At 36.5% G+C, this 18,971-nt stretch overlaps 1 long non-coding RNA gene across 1 annotated transcript; it reads right to left on the reverse strand.

The window, feature by feature from the left end:
* Positions 1 to 607: 607 nt before the first annotated feature.
* On the reverse strand, positions 608 to 3,980 carry LOC113320126. Its single transcript, XR_003345927.1, has 3 exons — positions 2,453 to 3,980; positions 2,239 to 2,290; positions 608 to 1,776 (listed from the first exon to the last, which is right to left on the reverse strand). It is a non-coding gene; the product is annotated as an uncharacterized LOC113320126 (long non-coding RNA).
* Positions 3,981 to 18,971: the final 14,991 nt, after the last annotated feature.

The following is an 18,971-nucleotide window of genomic DNA, read 5'->3' on the forward strand; positions in this document are numbered from 1 at the left end:
CTAAAGGTGAACTTGATTGATTGTTGAAATGGCATATTGCATTCCCTCTGTCTTTGTATGTGTTTTTTTATTAGTATGTTTGAACTAATTCTATGTCTGTCCATTTGGTGTAGACATGAAGTTGAGGTTGAAGTCAAGTATCCTGAGAGAGAGAGACATAAAGGTGAAGGTCACAAGTACTGTGATGAGTTTTGAAATCAAAGGCTTGGCTAGAGCAGATATGAGTCTTGTTCAATTGAAGGAGCAGATACGAGTCTTGTGCTGGAGGACCAGTTGGAGGAAATCCTAAGGGATTCAAGCCTAGAACATGTGTTGATGGCACAAAGAAGACAGTAGTTGAAGCTCCACCAAAGAGAAAGTACAAAGCTAGAGCTCAGCCAACATCAACATATTCTGCAAAATCCACAGGTTTCAATAGAAAGGCAGGTGATGTATCTTGTTCTCAACCACCTTTCAGTCAGCACAACAACCATGCAGGATCTGTGAGCAACAAAGTTACCTTTATAGCTCCAGACCCAGAAGGAAGGAAGAAAGCAAAGAAGTATATGAAGCTTTAGATGTGTCTTTTCTCTTTTATGTTTATGTGTTTATGATGTAATGTTAAGACAAGACAATGCAGAGAATTTAGACTTTATTAATCTATTGCAGTTACATTTGTAGATTTTTCTTGAATTCCTTACATATTTCATGTACTTTTCCCTTGAGTGTTTCTTTGTTTCTATAACTATTGCATCTGAAGCCCATCTGAATGCTTCACAGTGTTTTAGATCTCAATAGAGCCCTCACACCATTACAAGGTACATGTTTGCACCTTGAATAAACCCAAGGACAACCTTTGGTTTCATGATCATCTTCAATGTCACACATGAAACACATGATTTTGCTGCTGATTTCACCCGTTTTAGATCTGAAACAGTCACCAAAAAATAGAGAAAGTAGAAATATATAGGAGAAAAAGATGGTTAGTGTCCAGTAAGAGAAGATGTATATATATAGAAGATAAATTTTTTTGACCGTTTAAATGTGGGACCAGCCACGTGTATACAACTTACGTGGAAGAATAGACGAGTTGGACTGTGTACACAGCTTACTTGACTTGACAAGTGAGTTAGATGATTTAACTGCTGACATGGAGGTTAACTTTCCGTTAGCCGTTTTTTTCAAAAAAACGGTCAAAATAGGAGTACATTTGTAAATGTGAGAAAAACGAAGGTACATCTGTATTCGCCCAAAAAAACAGGAATACATCTGTATTTCACCCTTTATTGGTTTTATTTTTCATAGCTACAATGAGGCTCAATGAACTTCAGAAACTATCAAGTCTAATGCACACTTAACAACCTCAACGACTCAGCGGAAACATGCATTTAAAATAATTATTACTCGATCATCTATCTAGTGACAGGTAAAGACAATAGATTAATTTCTTTTTTTATTTTTTGACGCATTGTATCATATACTAGTTTTGTTGCACTCACTAAACTAAGTTGGTGCAAAAATTATTAAATGATAGCATAACAAATTTAAAATATGGTCATAATTGCCCTTTACCAATATCCGAAAGATCGCGCTTGGTTGCTTACTGTAACTAAGTGGGGTATTATTTATGCTGCAGATGGAAACTACAGTAGCCCGCTCATCGCAAAATATATGAATGAAAATATGTTGCCATTATCTACTGTGAAACTTACGCACCTTTGAGCCATCAAAATTTTGGAGCTCACAAATCTCAGTAGCCAGGTCACCAGGTGAGACTCAATGGACCAAACCAAGCATCTTCAAGCAAAGTTTATAATGAGACCAAAGTACAAATTAGATTGACATATGTACCAAAAAAATGAGAGTCGAGATGCCACGTGTTATTGGAAGGAAAATAAGTTTAAAAACAACAATCTGTAAGACCTAAAATCAAGAGAATATGAGAGTTCATATCTCATAAGCAAAGCAACTTGTGGATTATTGGTTGATCAATTTCTTTCATTTTCAGAATCATGAACTGTTTTGTACATAGCGTAGAATTCAAAATTACTTTTGAATTCCTTGAACATCTTCCCTAAACAAAACCAAAGTTGGACAAAAAGAGTTTCTTCTGAATATCACTGTAAATAAGTTCAGAGTTTGACCAGACATTTCATTTTAACTAAAGCACCATCCTCCAAAAAAAAAAAAAAAAAACAAACAAACCAAAACACGATGCTGTAGAAATCTAAACTATTACATGGGAATCTGAACCGTTACATGTTACCATTGTGTCTGACCATGTGATCCAATGCTCCACCCTCAGTGATGCCTGTCCAATATGATTTCATGAACCATAGCATGTGTGAGGTTGGAAATCTCCGATCACATTAAAATTAGCTTTTTCCTCACCAATTCAAACAACAACGACCAATAATCAACATGTTAACAACATAAAATTTGTTAAAGAATATGGGGAAAAGAAAATGGTTACCTGAATATATTGAGAAAGAAAGTGAGAATTGCATATCAATTGGGACTGTTTGCAGAATAACTCCTGCATCTTGTCATTAATCAGAAGCTTCTTGACCACGTCTTTACTTGCCAGTGGTAGTCTATATGGGTCCAACACCAATTACCTATGTCGTCGTCACAAACAGGGGATCAAAAGACGCCTTCTAGCAGCATACAAAAAAATACATAATAATAATTAAAAAAAAATCCGAAGGAATACTTATGTAGGTATGCGGAATAAACGACCTTTTAACCCCCGAACAACAAAATCGAAGTCAAAGGGTTGAAATGCCCAGCAATACTCATATGAGAATCAAACATTACGAAATGAATGTGAACACTTGAAGTGAAGTTTCAATTGCAGCATTCAACTCTTGAGGGCTTCCCCCCAACCCATGTTATTAGCCAAACCTTCCGTTAGTGCGGAACCATCTTTCGTTGTGCTATTGTTTTCCGTTGCTCATTGAGAAATTCTTGCTCCTGCTGCAATAACACTACTAAAAAGATTCTTGCTTCAGTAACCATGTATATTAAGATTCAAAATTCACAAATGAGCCAATGGATATGAAATTTCACAAAAAGAATAGGTTGAACTAAGTCAGAAACAAAATCAAAATTGAACAATTCTCATACGTTTCAATAGGAAAACAACTATTTCAATCAACTGTTTTTGTAATTCTCATAGCTTTTCGTTAAACAATAGACCGATTAATTCTTGCTGCACAAATTAAGGAAACAATTATTCATAAAACCCAACATAGTTGAAGAGAATATAGAAGAAGATAAAAAAAATGGCGCAAGCTTCCATCGATGCAAACCGAAACGAAAGAAACAATTAGAGCCAAAACCTTGATAACAAAAAACAACAACAAACTTTTAATCAGAAAGCATAAACTTTCAATAAACGAAATTTAATCGTACAATCAACGATGGGTTTTTCTCAGTTTGATTTATAGATAAAGAGAGATAGAGAATCACCTCTAGCACCCTGGATATATAGAGTTGAGAATGTGATTGAAGAATACTTGTCTTTTCTTTGGATTGGGGAGAGTCAAAACGATTATGAATAATAAAATTATGCTGGGTTAAATTATGAATAATAAAAAAACATAAAATCAAATCTAGTTCAACATAGAAAGAGTTACTTTGGGTTGGGATTAAATTGGAGCGGAGTTGATGTTGTTGCAGGTGCAGGTGGCAAAGGAGTAACACCGTCTCCAACAACCTCTAATGGCTGATGGAAGAGCAATAGGTCTCCCTTCTTGTTATTCTTCACCCATGGAGAATTTTAGGGTTACAAAAATGCTCAATATCTTTGCTATGTCTCCTAAGATTTCACAAAAGAGCTTCTGTTAATCTTGATGTACGTTTTCATTTTTCCATGTAAGTGGAATTAGATTAGAAGCGATGATTTCAACTTCAGCCGTCATCATCTCGACACTGAAGAAGATGGTGGTGAAATTGAGATTCTGGAGGAGAGAGTAGTGAAGCTTATAATGAACCTCTGTTCTCGTTACTCCCAAGTGCTAACGCTCTTGTAGAATACAAAGGGTGATGCGTAAAATTTTGAACGGGAAGGAATAACCACAACCTTAGATTTATCTATTGACAGGACAAATCCTGACCACTCTTTACATAGGCACAGTTATCCAAATTGTGCAATGTATTCTAGATAATGTTACATGTTTTGCGGCGTCATGGAATTAACATAGTAGATTACTACTCACCAATACCTGCCACCCCCACAAACCGCATGATACCATTTTCTTTCTCGACCACCACCCAGTGGCGGAGCCAAGGGTTGAATAACGTGGCTCTAGCCCCCTTAAATTTCAAATAGGTATATAAAAATCTTTAGTTTTATCTTGTAAATAGTACTTAGCCCATTTATATTTAGGATTTAGTCCACCAAAATTTACGTGTTTCTTTAATAAATAAAATAACTCCCTTAATGTGAATTTCTGATTTCGCCGCAGCCACTGCTGCCCACCCTTATAGGTTGTTGGACATAATTCTTATTTCTAATCACAAACGCCATGTATGAGGTTTATATTAAACAAAATCAGATCGTCAATTAATTTATTTCAATATTTTTCTTTCTCGTGTTGTATTCTCTTTTGTATTGCAATCAATTTTATTTTAAACATTAAATACCATGATTTATAAGATCTGGTATTAAAGGTAGCAGAGGTACCATTTGGGTAATCCAGCGGTCATGAACATTTTGTCCTATATGATTTGATATCAATCGTGCTAAAAACAACCAACCACATCTTTCACAATACAATGTTATCCGTGTTGAAACGACGCAAAACTGATATTGTCCACCACTACTCATCAGCACACACCGCAATTACTTCTTCCACCACCACCACCATCAAGGGAGGAACCAGGATTTTAAGGAAGGAGGAGAAAAAAATTCTTGGCAAGTTGGATACGGGTGTGAAATGAAATTAGTAGCCCATTTTATGATTAAAAGACCAAAAATAATTACAGTTACCGAAAATGGGAAAAAAAACGCATGTCAGTCATTCTTATTAGTTGATTCAGGTGTTAAAAGAATTAGCACTAAGTTCCATGCCTGTAGATACGGGAATCTAGGCCCGGGATAAATGAAATGAGCCTCTTTCTCGCCGTTGGACTTGGCTCCGTCCCAAACCACCACTAATATTTCTGCCTCCACCACTTTCTAAGAACCCCAACCGCTTACACCACCCACTACCGCCGTTAATGTCTATTTATATTATTTTTATTTTTATTAATGAAAATACATATTTATTAATTTAATTAGGTAATCATTTATTTATAATAGAAAAAAATTAATAGATCATTTATTATGACAATTCGTGAAACACTAATTAATAAAAACACTTTATAATAAAAAATAATTAATCGATTATTTATTATGAGCAATTAGTGAAATATTAATTAATAAATTGCTTATAATATTTAAGTTGAACAAACCATGGCCGTAGATTTATCTTCTCTCCAAGACAAATCTTGTAAGCTCTTTATCTTGCCTAACTTAGCAAAACTTTGTTTTGTATTCTTGATTTCAAAAATCTTTACTCTTACCATGTCCAACAGCGATGAAATTTCCCAAATAATCCCTATGAAGTTCTCTAAAGAAGATAATCAACACCTCAATACCCATCTAACCGTTGAAGAGATTAAGAATGTTGTATTTCAAATGGGAGGGAAAAAAGCCTCAGGTCCGGATGGCTTTACTGTTCTATTCTACCAGAAGCACTAGGATATTATTGGAGAAATTGTTGTTGATATGGCACAGACTTGCTTTAGAACGGGGCATATTGCCAACGTGTTTAACCACACTAATATTGCTTTGATACCTAAAGTCCCCCTAACTGAGCTGGTATCTCAATATAGACCCATAAGGATGTGCAATTTCATCTACAAGATTTTGTCTACAACTCTGGCTGATAGATCCTAAAACCTTTACGGACAATCTGATCTCCCAAAATCAGAATGCTTTTGTCCCCAAAATGAGTATCTCTGATAATATCCTTATGGATAACGAGGTTATCTATGTTTTTAAAGGTAAAGAATGCATTGTTGCCATCAAGCTTGACATGTCCAAGGCCTGTGATAAATTAGAGTGGTCTTTCCTTGAGAAAGTCTTAACTAAAATGGGTCTATCTGACAATTGGATTAAACTGATCAACTAATGTCATCTACTATGTCTTATTATGTGTTTTTAAATGGTGTCCCAACTGGTTTAATTATTCCTGAGAGAGGGTTGAGACAAGGAATTTTTTTTTATATCCCTATCTATACATCATATGTTCCGAAGCCTTTTCGCCTTACGTAGATTCCCTGACCAGAAAATGATTAGTTGAAGGCATTAAGGTCTAAAAGAATGCTCCCAATATTACACATCTTATTTTTGCTGATGATGCCCATATCTATAAATTAGGAAAAAAAATACCTTGGTACCCCTATTGCCTTTCAAGCCTCTAAAATTCAAAGTCCCATGGGTATTTCGCAGTCTGTGGAGGCCAGAATTTCTTCTTGGTTTCATATACTTTTATCTCAGGATGCTAGGAATTGTTTGATTAAACATATTGGTCAAGCTATCCCTTTATACCATGTTGAAGCTTTTTTTATTCCTAAGTATATCTGTAGGAAGATGGTTTCTCATCTTTGTAAGTTTTGGTGGGAGAACTCTTGACTCTAAGGATAGAAATTGTATTTGCTTGGCTGGGATATTTTTTGTTCTCCCAAGTCTGAAGGAGGTCTAGGCTTTAGAAAAGCTGGGCTGAATAATCAGGCATGCTGGCTAGGAATGCTTGTAAAATCATTGAGAACCCTAACTGTCTGTTAGGTACTGTCCTTAAAGCTAAATATTTCCCTAAAACTGATTTTTTAAATGCTAAATGGCCTAGTAACTGCTCTTGGATTTGGAAATGCTTGCATATTGTCAAAGAACTTATAAAACCTTTTATCTCTTGAATCGTTGGAGATAGTGAATTTATTGATCCTTGGTATGATAAGTAGATACTAAACTTGGGATTTACTTCTCCCAATTTTTTGATCCCTCAGGACCCTAGTGTTAAAGTCTCTTATTCATTAATCAAGAGACTAGAACCGGGAATATTAGTAAATTAAATGCCTATTCTGGTAATTACTTTGTAAGAAGCTTTTCACTATTCCGTTAAGACAATTGTACGCTCCAGATAGGAGGGATTGAGAGCTTTTAAAGAATGACAGATTTTTCTTATAAATCTGCTTACTTGGGATTTTGAGGGTCTAGGTGAAAAAGCGTAGGTCTAACAACCACACCCAATCTTTCGCTTAACAATTTGTATGGACAAACTCCAATATACTTTCTAGAGAATCAACTAGACAGTCATACTCAATATAGATAAAAGTACATCAAAGAGTTTTGTATCTCAATCTCTCGATTTGATTTATACTCAAGCAAATAGAAATCTGCGAGTCTTTATCAAAGAGCGATAACTTGGATGATACCAAAGACCAATATCCAAGTGTCAATCAATTTAAATCAACAACCAAAAGGTCGGATATTCTAATTGCTTGAACAACGCACAACCTGTGATATTTCAATTATATAAAAAAATGTAATGCGGAAAAGAAATAACACAGACACCAGAATTTTGTTAATGAGGAAACCGCAAATGCAGAAAAACCCCGGGACCTAGTCCAGATTGAACACACATTGTATTAAGCCGCTACAGACACTAGCCTACTCCAAACTAACTTCGGTCTGGACTGTAGTTGAACCCAACCAATCTCACACTGATCCAAGGTACAGTTATGCTCCTACGTCTCTGATCCCAGCAGGACACTACGTACTTGATTCCCTTAACTAATCTCACCCACAACCAAGAGTTGCTACGACCCAAAGTCGAAGACTTTAATAAACAAATCTGTATCACATAGAAAATTCTACGGTAATATATAAATCCGTCTCCCACGAATATACCTACGAGTTTTGTTCCGTCTTTTGATAAATCAAGGTGAACATGAACCAATTGATAATCCGGACTTATATTCCCGAAGAACAACCTATTATTATCAATCACCTCACAATAGTCTTAATCGACGCAGCTAAAAAAGATATTGTGGAATCACAAACGATGAGACGAAGATAGAAATCTCAAGCCAATTATTACAATTGTACTCGTACAATAGAAACAACAAGATCAGATCACACAACTACAAGAAAGTAGTATCGGTCTGGCTTCACAATCCCAATGAAGTCTTTAAGTCGTTAACCTGGTTTAGAAGAAGAAACCAAAGGTTAAAGGAGAATCGACTCTAGATTAGCACAACTAGTATCACATAGAATATGTGGGGATTAGGTTTCCAAGTTGCTAGAGTTCCCCTTTACATATTCTTTCAAATCAGGGTTTGCAATCAACGTTAGCTTGGTAACAAAGCATTCAATATTCACCATTATATGAAAACCTGATTAGATTCAAGCTAATATTTATCAACCGTTATATCGAAAACATAGCTTGTTATATACAAATGAAATGCACGTTTCTAGGCTTGTGTAACCGTACCCAAACTTTTACATTAGTTGGTTCAACAATAGTTAACCAAATGGTTAGCCATATGATCACTTTCATATCAACCATATTCTTCTTCACCATACTAGTTCAAATGAGTCAAATGAACTAGTTAGAGAGTTTTTCAATTGCAAGGAAATCTTATGTACTACACAAGACACAATTAAAGCAAAAACGATGTGATTCACTTGAATTGGTTCATGAACTATATAGCCACGGTTTGCAATTGCATTCCTTAGTTAATATGAATAAGTTCACAAACATCACTATAGATATAACCTACTCAAGTTCGCGGACTTAAGTTCCCGGATGGAGTTTACAAACTCTAGCAGAAATTCTCGAGTTTGAGAACTTCGCCAGTTCGCGGACTTAGCTCACGCACTACTCCAGTTCACTTGATCAACAAAGTTCGCAAACTTCGGTTCAAGGAATAAGGACTTTTACATAACAATGCTTATATCCTCCAATGGTTATATAATCTAAACTCTCATTTCAATCATTGAAACATTCTCAGAGGACGTTATACAGTTGTTATTCACAAACCATTTTTCGACAGAGCAAATTCCAAAGTGATTGAAACATAACATGACTTTCGTCACTAGGTAAAGATGAACTTGGCTAAAGCGAAATCTTACCAACACATATTTCGAGAAATAGATAGGCGATATAAACTCGGCTCGAAATACCAAATGTATAATCTAAGTCTATATAGAAAAACGACATTTGTCTCAAGATAGGAGATAAATAGACTTTTGAGTGATAGATAAGTTCAAGTCTCCATATACCTTTTAGTCAAAGAAGATCCACTAGTTCCTTGAGTAGTCCTTCGTCTTGTATTATGATTGCCATTGAGTTCTTGAGCTCAACTACACTTTCTATCCTAGTCCGAGACCTTAGCTATAGTAGACTAGAAATCAAGACTTATAGTTTTGATCATTAACATTTACAAACATGCTTGAGATATCAACGCATGTGAGTTCGACCGAGCAATGCTCTAACACTAGGCCCTCCCCTTGTAGTAAACATTGGAAGTGCATTTGGAAACTTAAAGTCTCGCACCATGTTTATGTATTCATCTGGAAATCTTCTAAAAATGCTATTCCTGCTAGAACTACTCTTCATGCTAGAATGCCTACGGCTTTTGTTGATTGTACTAGATGCTCTAACCCTCATGAATCTGTTATGCATGCTCTTCTGATCTATCCTTTTGCTATCCATGTGTGGTTGATATCTTCTTTTTGTGTTAATACTTCCGTTTTTTTTATGAATCTCTAATTTTTAGAGCACTACTAGGTCGAACTCGCAAGCGTTACTATCTCAAGCTTTTCTGTCAAGTTTAGTTGTCAAAATTATAAGTCTTGATTTCTAGTCTACTTATAGCTATGTCTCGGATTAGGATAGAATATGTAGTTGAGCTTTAGACTTTGCGGCGTTCATCGATTGAAGACGAAGAACTACTAAGGGGATCTTGTGGAACTTCATCAACAAAAGGTATGTGGAGACTTGAACTCATCTATCAATCAGAAGTCTATTATATTTTATCTCCTATTGAGACAAAGTCGTAACTATATAGACTTTAAATTATATACATTTGATATTTCGAGCTGAGTTTAACTCGCTTATATCTTTCTCGAAATATGTGTTGGAAAGATTTTTGCTTTAACCACGTTCATCATTATTCTTGACGAAAGTCAAAATATGATCATGTGAAAATCACCTGGTAACATCTTACATGAATTGTGCGAGACAGTCATTTGATGTAGACTCAGAATGTTTCGTATTGATTATTCGATCACTTGAAAATTGCTTATAAGCTAATAATTTGTATGAGGCAACTATTATCGTCTTCTAAAAATGTTTCAATAATTGAAATGGGAGTTAAGAGCTAAAACCCATGTCTGGATACATTACGGTTTGTGTACTTAGTGTACGAACAGTTTTGCCGGAATTCATGACCGGAAGTTTGCAAACCCGTTCGCAAACTTATTCAACTGTTTAAGTCAGGGTACTTAAGTTTGCATACCCGTTCGCAAGCTGATTTAACTGTTGAAGTCCGGGAATCAAGTTTGCGTACCCGTTTGCAAACGGTTTCATCTGATTTCGGTCCGGAGCTAAAGTTTGCATACCCGTTTGCAAACTGTCGGCTTGTGACCAATGTACGAAACTTAAGTTTGCGTACCCGTTTGCAAATTTAAGTGGTTTAAGTTCTAAAATCGGTTAAGTATGATTTCATACTCATGAACATATACATTTATCAATTAAGGAATACAATCTTTGCAAACCGTGGCTAAAAATGTTCATGAACTGATTCTTTTGAATCAATCCGATTTTGCTTCAATTGTGACTCGTATACTTCTATAAGAATATAAACAATTGAACAACTCTATGAGTAACACAATTAGATTCATTTGATTATCAATTGATCTAGAAGTGTTAAGATGAACAAGGTTAAGAGAAAAGTGCTCATATGGCTAACTTCAGTTAATTTTTATTGAGCCAACTCAATATACACGTTTAGGTACGGTTACCCATATCTAAATGAAGTTATATTTCATTTGTGTGTAACAAGATAAAGACCATCTAACGGTGGAAAGATATTAGCTTGAATATTGAATCAGGTTTCATCTAACGGTGAATATTTATTACTTTGTTCCAAAGTTATCAAACCCTGATTTGAAGACTATACAAGGGAAAACTCTAGCAACTGGGAAACCTAATCCCCGCACCTCATGTGGGATACTAGTTACGACTAGAGTCGACTCTCCTTTAACCTAGGTTTTTCCTAAAACCATTATAGGTTAACGACTTAAAGACTTCAATGGGATTTTGAAGCCAAATCCAACTATTTTATCTGTAGTTGCGTGTTCTGATCTCACTTTGTTCTATCGTATTGAGTACTATCTTCTCTAAGATTTGCTCGAGATTTATCTCCGATAGGTAAGATATAAAAAGTAGTTACAAAGCTCTTCGTCTCATTCTTTATGATTCCACAATAACTTGTTCTTGTTAGAGAACTGCTCGCTCGAACTCGCAAGCTTTGCTATCTCAAGCTTGTTTGTCAAGTGTAGTTGCCAAAATTATAAGTCTTGATTTCTAGTCTACTAATAGCTAAGTCTCGGATAGGATAGAAAGTGTAGTTGAGCTCTATACTCGACGGTATTCATCATGCAAAGACAAAGAACTACTCAAGGAACTGGTGGAACTTCATCGACAAAAAGGTATGTGGAGACTTGAACTTATCTATCATTCAAAAGTCTACTTTATCTCCTATCTTGAGACAAAAGTCGTATTGCTATATAAACTATGACTATACACATGTACTATTTCGAGTTGAGTTTATCTCGCTTATCTATTTCTCGAAATATGTGTTGGTAAGCTTTCTCTTTGGCCAAATTCATCTTTACTAGTGATGAAAGTCATATTAGTTTCAATCACTTGCAAATCGCTTTGAAGAAAAATAGTTTGTGAACAACAACTATATAACGTTCTCTAAGAATGTTTCAGTAATTGAAATGAAAGTTTAGAATACATAACCGTGGTTGGACATAAACATTGTTAGACAACTCATATGTGTGTAATTCCAATATCCTTGAACCAAAGTATGTGTACTTTGCTGCTCAGATTAACCGGAACCAATGTCCGCGTACCAGTACGCGTACTGTCTGAAGTTCACATCCCGTGAATTTCTGCTAGAGTTTGTGAACTGAAAACAAACTTATTCCGGGTAATTAAGTCCGCGTACAAGTATGCATACTTAAGTAGGTTATTTTATAAAAACGGTTTAATTCGTGAACTAATATATTTATATTTTAAGGAACGCAATCTTTGCAAACCGTGGCTATAATGTTCATGAATCGATTCGAGTGAATTAAAAATGTTTCTGTTTCGATTGTGTCTTGTATACTTCTATGAGATCTAAGCAATTGAACAACTCTCTAACTAGTTCATTTGAGTCATTTGAACTAGTTGTGGTAAAGAAGAATAAGGTTGATATGAAAGTGCTCATATGGCTAACCTATGGTTAACTACCGCTGAACCAATGACTTGAACATGTTTAGGTACGGTTACTCAAACCTAAATGAAGTTACATTTCATGTGTGTATAAAAAGTTAAGTTTCGATCTAACGGTTGAAAGATATTATCTTGAATCTAATCAGGTTTTCATCTAACAGTGAATATTGAATGTTGTGTTACCAAGGTAGCATTGTGTTATGTGCTTGAGTGCTTTTTTCCTGAGTGCCCTTAGTAATAGTCTTATACATGCACCTGCGCATGGGTTGTATTTATTGTGTTAGCCGTTAGTGATCATTGGGTGTCTTAATGAGTTGTGAGCTACCGGTTAGATGCAGACAGGTGTACTGTCTGGATTAGTCATCTTTACCAAATAGGGTTTGTTGCTATAAACCTGTAAGAGAGGCGGCTGTTGGAGTTAATGAATTATCAACTATTTTCAGTATCTCTTTGTTCTTCACAGTTCATCGTTTCACCTAGGCTCTTATCCTTGTGATTTGAGAATAAACCCTACCTTCTGTTGTGAATTTGTTGTGGTAACATAACAATTGACATCAGATACGTTCAATCCTTGTTTCACTATGGGAGGAAGCGGTAATCCAACTTGAAAAGATCTTCAAGACAAATACGATTCACAACAGATACAAATCAACTCATTCAATGACAAGATCGACAAGATGATAACTAAAGACGAGTTCAAACTCCAGATGGAGAATACGATTACAGAATTCAAATCACATATGATGTCTTGTATTGAAAAAAAATTCTCAAAGAGACTCTCATGGAATAGATCCAAACCGAGCTGAGTCTTCCAATAGACGAACGCATCATGAAGATCGAGAAACAAATACTCATCGGCGTCTACCCAAACTCGACTTTCCTCGATTTGATGGTGATAACCCACGTTCCTGGATTCAAAAGTGCAATCATTATTTCCAGCTCCACAATATCATTGATGAACTACAGAAGGTGAAGATGGCAGAAATACATCTTGATGGTAAGGCTGAAACATGGCTTTTAAACCTGTAATCTTTCAGATCTATTATTTCCTGGTTTGAATTAAGTCACCAAGCTTATTTGAGATTTGAAAATACGGCTAATGAGAATATTGTGGGTAATTTCAATAAGCTAGCTCATACAACTAATGTGGATGCATTCTTTGGGAGTTTGAACACTATAAGTCTCTTCTGCTGACTTTACACCCTGATTTACCAGAGAACTATTTCATTAATAATTTTATTGGAGGCTTAAATCCTGATATTCAAAATTCCGTGCTTATGTTTCACCCCACTACCCTTTTGCGCGCCTACTCTATTGCTAAGATGGAAGAACAAACTGTCCTGCATCGACAACAATCTCATAAACCACCACCCAAGTCATTTACAAACAATTTTTCCTCCAGACAATTTACTTCAAATAATTTTCCTCCCAAGCCTATTTATACACAACCTTCAACCTCCAAACCACCACCACCTCCACCACCTAGAGCTGTACACTCTCCAATTCCTCCTATTCGATGACTTACTCAAGAGCAAGCTCGAAAGTGCAGAGAGCAAGGTCTTTTCTATAGTTGTGATGAGTACTACAAACCTGGTCATGTTTGTGCTAAGCATCAATTATTTATGGTGGATACTTCTGTACAAGCAGAACCTGAGGAGATTTAGAAGACCATCCAGTAGGGGATCCTTCTTCACCTGTTGATTATGACATGGAGATTTCTCTTCATGCTCTCACAGGGCATGTCAGTGGTGAAACAATTAGAATACCCGGTCTTCTTAAGAAACGAGTTATTTCAATTCTTATTGATACTGGGAGTACTCATAGTTTTATTGATTCTGAATTAGCTAAGACTTTGCAATATGACATTTCATCCACTGCTCACCTCCTAGTCACAATAGCTAATGGATAGAAGACAATCAGTACTGGTGTTTTTTCCCAACTTCAGTGGACAATGCAAGATCACAATTCTATGCTCCAGTCAGACTGCTCCCACTTGGAGGATGTGATATGGTGTTGGGTGTTGACTGGCTCAAACAACTAGATGATGTTCTCTTTAACTTATCCAAACTTAGCATAACATTTAAACATAAGGGTAAGAAGATCACACTCTCTGGTAATCACCAAAAAGCTACTTTGATGCACATGAGTGGTAATGCAGTTAAGAATTTTTTAACCAAACACACCCATGGTGTCATAGCTCAATTATTTTTTGTTTCCACCCAACCCATTTCAACACTAATACCACCCCAAATCTCTACACTTCTACAATAATATCAGGATGTGTTCTCTGAACCATCTCAGTTGCCCCCACAAAGGAGTTTGGATCATTCCATTCCCATGAAACCAAACTCTGAACCTATTTCTGTGAGACCATATAAGTGCCCTTATATTCAAAAATATGTTGTAGAAGACTTGGTAAAAGACATGCTAGCTTCTGGAGTCATCCAACCAAGCCACAGCCCATTTGCAGCTCCTATTCTTTTAGTCAAAAAGAAAGACAACACATGGAGATTTTTTGTTGATTATAGGAAACTTAACTCCATCATTATTAAAGACAAATTTACAATTCCCATTATTGAAGAGTTGCTGGATGAACTTCATGGTGCAAGGTGGTTCACTAAAATTGATCTCAGGTTTGGCTATCACCAAATCAGAGTGACATTGGATGATATTTTCAAGACAGCCTTTAGAACACACCATGGCCACTTTGAATTTAGAGTAATGCCTTTTTGTCTCTCTAATGCCCCAACCACTTTTCAAGCACTCATGAATGATATATTTGCTGCTCACCTGAGGAAGTTCATTCTAGTTTTTTTTGATGACATTCTCATCTACAGTTCTAGCTTGGAAGAACATGTTCAACACCTGCAAATCACTTTGGACATTCTAAGGCATCACCAAATATTTGCTAAGTTCTCTAAGTGCTATCTTGCTCAACAAGAACTAGAGTTTCTGGGTCATACCATCAATACAGAAGGTGTTAAGGCTGACCTTACTAAGATCAGCATGATGACTGAATGGCCTATTCCTACTACACTTAAAGAATTAAGGGGTTTTCTAGGTCTCACTGGTTATAACAGAAAGTTTGTTAAAGGTTATGGACTTCTCAGCAGGCCTTTTACTGAGCTTCTCAAAAAAAATGCTTTCACATGGTCCCCTATAGCCACTGAAGCTTTCAACAACCTCAAATTGGCCATGACAAACACTCTAGTTCTGGATCTCCATGATTTCACTAAAGAATTTTGTGTTAGAAGCTGATGCTTGTGAAAATGGCATTGAAGCAGTTCTCATGCAACAAGGAAAACCAATTTCTTTTTTCAGCCAACCTCTAGGCCCAAGAGCTACTGCTTTATCTACTTATGAAAAAGAAATGCTTTCAATTTATCAAGATGTTACAAAGTGGATACATTACTTACAACGACACCATTTCATTATTCAAACAGATCACCAAAGTGTCAACTACATTCCTGAGCAAAAGATTGCTACTGTGGTACAACAGATATGGGTCATTAAGCTTCTTGGTTTTGATTATGAAGTAAGATACAAGAAAGGGTCAGAAAATACAGCTGCTGATGCTTTGTCAAGAAGACCTCATCCATCAGCTGCATGCTTCTCCACCACTGTCACTCAGCCTCATTGGGCTCAAGATGTTATTTCCAGCTATGAAGGTGATGCTAAAGCACAACAACTTATATCAGAACTCTTAATTACTCCTGCTGCAATAACACATTTCTCTTATCATGAAGGTGTTCTGAGATATAAACATAAGATTTATGTGGGCTCTGCTTCAAATACAAGGAATATTATCCTCTCCTCAGTGCATTCTTCTGTTGTAGGTGGCCACTCTGGTATTCAAGCTACCTACATTAGAGCTAAAGCATACTTCTATTGGCCAAAACTGAGAGAAGATGTCTATCTTTTTGTCTCCAATTGTGACATCTTCCAAAGACATAAAGGTGAACATCAACATCCTGCAGGTCTTCTACAGCCACTGCCAATACCATCTCAACCATGGAAATACATTTCCATGGACTTCATTGAAGGATTACCACTCAATGACAGTAAGAATGTCATTTTAGTAGTGGTGGACAGATTGAATAAGTATGGTCATTTCATTCCTATCCTACACCCATATACAACTCTATCTGTGGCTAAGGAATTCATAAATCAAGTGCTCAAGCTTCATGAAATACCAAGCTCCATTATCTCTGACAGGGATAAAGTTTTCACTAGTTTGTTTTTGCAGGAACTATTCAAGGCATTGGAAACACACTTAAATCTAAGTACTGCATATCACCCTCAGACTGATGCCCAAACTGAAAGGGTTAATGCTTGATTGGAAACATATCTCAGATGCATGTCCAGCTACAAGCCAAAAAATTGGTGCAAATGGCTACCCTTAACAGAATGGTGGTATAACTCCAGCTTTACTAGCCTCAAGATGAGTCCCTTCAAGGCCCTATACGGTTATGAGCCTCCACATCTTGTTTTTCCTTCTACAGTGAATACATTTGTTGTTGCTGTTGAGGACTACCTCAAGCAAAGGGATGAAGTTCTAAATCTCCTAAAGGAAAACCTTCATAAAGCTCAGGAAAGGATGAAGCTATATGCTGATACCAAGAGGGTAGATAGAAACTTTGATGTTGGTGACATGGTTTACCTGATATTACATCCTTACAGACAGTCCTACATTTCTTTGAGGAAAAATGTCAAACTCTCTGCTAAATATTATGTTCCATTCAAAGTTCTTCAGAAGATTGGAGTTGTTACTTATAAGCCGCAATTACCTCCCAGCTCAAGGATCCACCCTGTTTTTCATGTCTCTCAACTCAAGAAGAAGATTGGTACTCTCACACCCCATCTCCTTCTCTCCCAGTTGTTGATCATGAGGGCCAGATTGTTCTCCACCCAGCTGCCATTTTGGATACCAGAACTATCTCCAGAGCAGGTCGAAAGATTGATCAGATGCTCATTCAATTGACTAATGCTTCTGCAGAAAGTGCTACTTGGGAAGACTCTGTAAATGTCCATGCACATTTTCCTGATTTTAATCCTTGGGGACGAGGATTTTCCAGAGAGGGTGGCATTGTTATGTGCCTGAGTCCCCTTTTCCTGAGTGCCCTTAGTAATAGTCTTATACATGCACTTGCGCATGGGTTGTATTTATTGTGTTAGCCGTTAGTGATCATTGGGTGTCTTAATGAGTTGTGAGCTACCAGTTAAATGCAGACAGGTGTACTGTCTGGATTAGTCATCTTTACCAAATAGGGTTCGTTGCTATAAACCTGTAAGAGAGACGGCTGTTGGAGTTAATGAATTATCAACTATTTTCAGTATCTCTTTGTTATTCACAGTTCATCGTTTCACCTAGGCTCTTATCCTTGTGATTTGAGAATAAACCTTACCTTCTGTTGTGAATTTGTTGTGGTAACACAACATATTGATTGCAAACCCTGATTTGAAGACTATATAAAGGAGAACTCTAGCAACTGGGAAACCCAATCCCCACACCTCCTGCGTGATACTAGTTGTATAAGCTAGAGTCGATTCTCCTTTAACCTTAGGTTTCTATCGAGACCCTGTAGGTTAACGACTTGAAGACTTCATTGGGATTATGAAGCCAGACCCAACTATTTTCTCTGTAGTTGCGTGATCTGATCTTGCTATTTCTATCGTATTTGAGTACAATCGTAAGATTGTCTTGAGATTAATTTCTTCGATATGAGAGATAGAAAAGTAGTCACAAACATCTTCGTCTCATCGTTTGTGATTCCACAATATATAGTTTCATCATCATACGATTTAGATTATTGTGAGGTGATTGATAATTCTAGGTTGTTCTTCGGGAATATAAGTCTGGGTTATCGATTGGTTCCTGTTCACCTTGATTTATCAAAAGACGAAACAAAACTCTTAGGTATTTCTGTGGGAGACAAATTTATCTATTCATGTAGAATTTTTTGTGTGATACAGATTTGTATATTAAAATCTTCGACTTTGGGTCGTAACAACTCTTAGTTGTGGGTGAGATCAACTAATGGAATCAAGTGCGTAGTATCCTGCTGGGATCATAGACGTAAGGAGTACAACTGTACCTTGGATCAGTGTGAAATTGATTGGGGTTCAACTACAGTCCAGACCGAAGTTAGTTTGTAGTACGCTAGTGTCTGTAGAGGCTTAATACAGTGTGTGTTCAATCTGGACTAGGTCCTGGGGTTTTTCTGCATTTGCGGTTTCCTCGTTAACAAAACTTCTGGTGTCTGTGTTATTTCTTTTCCGCATTATATTTTTGTTGTACAATTGAAATATCACAGGTTGTGCGTTAAATCGATCAATTGGTAAATCCAAACTTTGGTTGTTGATTGAAATTGATTGATACTTGAACATTGGTCTTTGGTACCGTTCAAGTGATTTCTCTTGTATTCAATTAGACTC

Source organism: Papaver somniferum, chromosome 11 (assembly GCF_003573695.1).
Source record: "Papaver somniferum cultivar HN1 chromosome 11, ASM357369v1, whole genome shotgun sequence".
In the NCBI taxonomy this organism is placed as follows: domain Eukaryota; kingdom Viridiplantae; phylum Streptophyta; class Magnoliopsida; order Ranunculales; family Papaveraceae; genus Papaver; species Papaver somniferum.